The following is a 6000-nucleotide window of genomic DNA, read 5'->3' as shown; positions in this document are numbered from 1 at the left end:
CCTTGGCTCTCTCCCCCACCAAAGCTATTAGCAATGAGCTCAGCCCGCTATTATCGCTGATCCAGGGAGCCTGGAGGCTCTCAGAAGTGCAGCTATTGATCCATGCCTCTTACATGTCCCCCTCAGGCCTTTGGTTTCAGGAAACCTCTTTGCATGTCCTCTCCTTGTTTCTTCTCTGCAACCTCCAGGAATACTTTTCTGAGAGACCTTGAAGCTGAGAGTTAAGGGAAAAGTAACAGAACTGCAGCAAGAGGGCCAGGGATTTAGCCTAGCCAGAACTGCCCGTATGCTTTGGTTGGCTGTGTGCTTTATTAATCATCTCCATCTTCCTCAGTGGAGGAAGGGGAGGACATTTTCCCCTAGGTTAGGGTTGCAGGTCAAGGGAGGGAACGCTTGGTGCCTTTCATGGGAATGCAACCTACATGGTGTCTGCTCATCCATGGCATGGACTTCCTGAAGGGGCTGTGTCCATGGAAGTGGCCCCTCCACCCTCTCCATATTTCAGGGCTGTCAGCACCAGCTGGTTAACAGGTGACTGCATCTCTGTGCAGACTCACACTGATGGCACAAGCAGATAGGTCTGTTAGTCTGCTGGGGAACACTTACTCATGGTAGTGATCAGCTCAGTGGCATCCTGCTACTCCTGAAGGACAATCCTACACCCCTTGGGCTGCTTCTCCCATCCCTTCAGGTTCACCTTGCCCAAGCAACCAGGTGGTAGAGTGAGGAACCAAGCTGGGCAGCTGGGGCATCAAAAAAAACTGGTGGAGCTACAGCCAGGAACCATATATCTGCTCTGGGCTGATTTCCTAGGTATGACACAAACAACTTGCCACCCAGCCCCTTATAAAATGTGTTGCCTCACTCTCCCCACATCTCCAGGAAGACTTTCAGGTGCCTGGGTGCACTCCATAAATGACTAATGAGCCATTGAAAGCATTAGCACTGGTGCTGGCTGCCAGAAGCAGATTGGGATCCAGCCTTCCCTTGCATCCATCAGCTCCACCCAGGAAGCAGACTTCCCTTTGACAACAGCCAGATTAAGCAACAGGCAGACAACAACTGCCCCGTGCCCTGACCAGGCAGGCCCAGGCAGGCAGTGTGTGGGAAGGAGTGACCATTTGCAGATGGAGGAAAACTCACATTTTGCTACAGCCCCCACTGCAGACCTGGGAGTGATTTGGTAGTGGCCATGTTTTTCCCTGCAGATGGATTAGGACTAGCAGAGCGAAGTAATTAATTCTTGGGTAAGTTTGTGGACAACAGAGCCTTGGAGCCTGTGGATGCTGTGAGGAAACCTCCACGCTCAGCCAGATCCCCAGCGTGCCCAACACAAGAGTTTTCATCTCTTCCTTTAAAAGCTGCTCATGTGGCCCCAGTTTGCATATGAGACACAGGCCTGATCCCATGAAAAGACCAAGGGATGTACTGCCATACACCCACAAAGAGAAACTCCAGGGACTTGTTTCAGCTGTTTCTATGTACACAAATCATGCTGAGGAAGCAAATGGTGGTATCTGTTTTAATTGATGACTCATTCATGGCAGCATTGTACCCCAACAAATCTAAGGAAGTTGCCCTGGGCAAAGTTTTCTTACCTGTCACCCTATCCTCCTGGATTTCATGTAGTAGCAGATTACTGTGAGCAGGGGGCAAAATTTAGCTGACTCCTTGCACTTACTGCCCTTGCAGTCATCAGAGTCAAAGACGACAGGTCACCTTCCCCTGCTAACACTGCAAAGTAGACATGGAATAAACCCAACCTTCCTTTACAGCCTTTGCTGGAGAAATCAACACTTCCTATTCAAAGAAAAATCAATGGATGGCACTTACTAAACAAATCCCCATTGGTCTGAACCACCTGCATCAACAGGGCCTTGCATGGCCATCTATGCACAGCAAATCCTCTCCAGCAGCTCCAGCTCAGCTTTCCCTTGTCCGGGCTGCTGTGACAAGGTTTTTTCTTTGTTTCTACTAGCACACCATTCTGGCACAGTGCACTCTGCTCTGTGCTGATTTTGGGGAGCCTCAGCAGCATCCTACATTTTTGTGATTGTGCCCTGCAAGCTCACTGTCACCCGTTTTTCACGTACCTACTCCGGAGGTGCTGCTGCTTCCCCTGCGTCAGCACTGAGGGAGCCAAATGAAGAAGAAGGTTAGCGTTCCCCCCATGCAGGCCAAACACTCCCACCTCTCAACACTCCTGGATCTCTCTCAAAGCCTCCCTGAAAGACCAGTAACCCACCTGCACCTGGCTAGAAACCTTGTTACTGACTGGGAATAACTTTGAATGGAGTATTCATGAATATGAGTATTTCCTCTCAACCATTAGATGGTGCCATTGAGTCTTCTTAGGACGTGGAGCCGCGAGGACAGCAGGCTGCCACCAGGGATCACGCCGGCTTCTTGCTCCACCTCAAAGGCAGGGAATAGCACTTTATTCCTCAGTTACAAGTACTGATACAGAAATATTCTGGTATTATCAAATAAATTAACAAGGATGTGTGTCACCGTTTTTTCTGATTGTTTATTTGTTTGTTTTGCACAAGTTTTTGCCTACCTTCTTGGAGCTGGACTCCAGTGATACCAGTGTAGGAACAAGCATAGTAGTATAGGAGCACTTCAATTTCTGCTCCAAGAAAAAGACACATGTTCATTTCTGGAAAGATTTAGAGAGAACGAACAGCTTTCAGGCAGCAAGGCTAGAAATTAAAGAGGGATCAGCATTAGCAAAAGCTCCTTTCCCCTCCACAACAGTGATATATGGTGATATATGGAACACAGGACTTGCCCTCCTTGGAAAGTTAGGCAGGAGGCTGCCCGATGCCTGGGGAACACTCTCTCATTTCTACCTCTCCCTGCTTTTTGGTTTTTTTTTCCTTTTTTTTTCAGCACAGAGTGCACTGTAAAAAGAGAAGGCGTCAAGGCACGTTGCCTACAATATGCTCATCACATCTGACATCTCCCCTCTGTATGTGGGGCCAGGACTTCCAGGGCTTTGGTACTTATAATTCTCTGTGGATTTTGCAATGACCAGAGCCTGGCACGGAGAGCCCTGCTGTCCAGCTGAGGCCTCTACCTGGCATTGCAAATATGCATGAATAAGAACTGATTAGTGCTTTTCCTGGGTTGGTTTTCATATTTAATTGTGCAAGATGAAAGAGGAGAAAAATGCTAGCAACGTGAGGAAGGAGGGAAAGTAGAAATCATTACAAGTGCATTTAGTCAGTGATAAGAATGGCTGCTGAGCTGGGTTGGGTGGTTTCCAAGCATAGTGGGAGCCAGCTTCAATTTCACAGCATAATATTTCCTGCACCCTTAATATAACTTCTCCCTGCCCCCAGGGTGTCAGAGGAGCTGAAGAGCAATGTGTGCCCCCTCCCTGTGCAGCCCCACGCCGCTGAGTGCTCGGTTATCACCCTGGGGCTGTTTTGAGAGCGGTCGCATCACCGGTGTCGTGCCAAGGCACCGAGACCCAGCCAAGAGGGCTGGAGAAGAACGGAGGGGATGCTTTGCAGACCTAGAGCCGTGGTCTCCCAGGGAAGGCAGCAGGTGGGGGATTGCTAGCTGTTTGAGCCTTCTTCGGTGCCCGGTGAAGAGCAGCTTCCCCGAACAGCTCGGCAGAGATGGGACCTCTTTATTGTCGGGGCTAATTGCTCATGTGAGATGTATTTACAGAAGCGACTGTTTGTGCAGAGCGCAGCAGACAAACAGACTCCTGTTCTGCCAGGCACCCTTTGTAATCGGTGGGGGCTGGGAGCACTTTAATGCAGTCATCATTTGGAGGCCTCGTTTGTACTGCAGGCACCAAGCCCGCGGCGGGCTGGCCGCTGCCTGCGGGACTCTGAGCCCCGGCAGCGGGGCAGAGGGCAGCTGGCTCCACGCAGGCACCGCTCGTCCTCACCCACCCCAGAGCAGCAGAGGCTGGCGGCTCGCAGCTCGCTCCGAGCCGGGCACGCAGCACCCGCAAAGCAAACCTGTGCCTGTGATCCAGGCACGAGTCTGCCCATCCTCCCGTGGCGTGCAAATCCAGCTGCTCCCGTTTGGGCGTTTGGCTGTGGGGGGCACACTGTGCCCTGCACGAGATGAGCCCTGCGTGTGTGCAGGGGCGCTGCCCATCTCCTTGGTCTGCAGGAGACGCGAGGCAGGCTTTGAGGTGATTCGAAGGTTATTTGGCGAACCGCTTTACATGCAGTTGTACCAGAGGACAAGACGTGCCAGACAGTTGTTCCTTGCCTTTGTAAATAATGTCAAGGAGTGGTTAAAAGCAGCCAGGACTCTCAAAAAACAGCCTTGCAGGCTTTTTGCAGCCTGCTGGGTTTTTTCAAGGAGGAGGCCTAGAGGGAGATTTGCCATCTGTGAGAGAGATGCAGCATTAGGAAAATAATGCAAACAATTTCTGGCACTGTTTCCAACTTCCTGCAAAACCAATGGGGATGGACAAGCCCTGGCTTCCAGTTACACGCAACACCTTTTGCTTATGGGTAGCCTACATCCCAACCCTGCAGTGAACATCCCTCTCCAAACTTAAAAATATATGTCCCACTTCTCACCCTGTGCCCTTTCCTCCAGTAGATTAAGACATGTTCAGGGAAGAGCTTATCAGTAAGGAGGAGCAGCACCACAGAGCTGGCGTGTGTCTTCTGCTTCCCCTTTCCAAGGGGCCGTTCAAATTGGCTGGGACTGGTCAGGCGTGCTGGGATCATCAGTTTGGTTACAGCCTGTCCACAATGACGCGGAATTGCCAGCACTGGGACAACAGGAAACCCACGCTCATCCCCTTACAGAGCTCTCTGACACATGCAGATCAACCCAGGCATGCTGACCCCATGAGTGGCATTTCCCAAGCTTCCCAGCTGAAATGAAAACACCTTCTTCTTTAAAATGAATTCAATTCATTTTAGCGTAATTCTTGTATTCCACACTTGAAGGAACAGAGAAATCCACCTAATTTTTAGCACTCCTAAGCACTGGAGGTTTCTGAGCATTTACACATCATCTCTCACAAGACTTGATGCAGAGGGAAGTGGGATTTTTTTTCATTTTCCAGATATGGAAGCTGAGGCAAAAGGCAGACGCTGCACAGTAATGCCTAATTAGCGGGGGGAAAATGAAAAGCCAGTCACCACCAGCCTCGTGTTTTGACAACCACTCATAAGTTGTCTGAAAGAGGAAATACCTAATAATTCTGTTCTTCTGTGACTTGTAGAGAGAAACTGAACCCTGGTCAACATCCCTAGAAATGCAGACCCCCAAGGACAGATTTTGCGGCCCTCTTCCCTAAAGTTTCACCCCTCTCTCAGACATCACAATAAAAGCCATATTTCCCAGACAGTTTAGGACCCAAAATGCCATTTATTGTTTCTAATCGCGTCCACAGCAGGATTGATTGTCTTGTTGCAAGACTATATGTAAAAGGCCCTACTATTACTGGCAGCAATCAATATTTATAACCACTCACAGTGTTTATTTATTAAAAAAATCAAATGTTCCAACCAAGAAGAGATGCTTTTACTAATATCTAGCATGATTAATAATCATATTCAGAGTTGCAGGCAGGCCCACGCTGTCAGACTCATGCACTTTTTCTAATGGCTCTGCAGGAATTTGAACCGTACTATGTTTCACGCTCAGGGACAAAGAGGTTTTGTCTCAGGGAAGGAGTGTGTGGATGTTTTTGACTTAAAGAGCCAGTGCCGCATTTGGAGCTTCACAAACAGAACCATTTTGAACCCAAGCCCATCAGCCTGCCACATCTCCTGGAGATACACTGCATAGGGTGTATCTCCTCTGTTGCTGAAGACCCAGATTGGAGCTGCAGATTTGCAGCTTTTGCTGAAAAAATGTCACACCCCCTCTGTGTCAGGGCAGCCATCACCTGCTCTGCTTCTCTGCCACCCACTGGAAATGCCTCAGCTTGGCAAATGGGTTCACATCTCTGCCTGTTGAGGCCTCTCAGCTGTCCAGGGTAAGATGAGCTCCATGGGAATGACACTGCTT

This window comes from Anomalospiza imberbis, chromosome 6 (assembly GCF_031753505.1).
Source record: "Anomalospiza imberbis isolate Cuckoo-Finch-1a 21T00152 chromosome 6, ASM3175350v1, whole genome shotgun sequence".
Classification (NCBI taxonomy): domain Eukaryota; kingdom Metazoa; phylum Chordata; class Aves; order Passeriformes; family Viduidae; genus Anomalospiza; species Anomalospiza imberbis.
Note: the sequence above shows the minus strand (reverse complement) of the source record.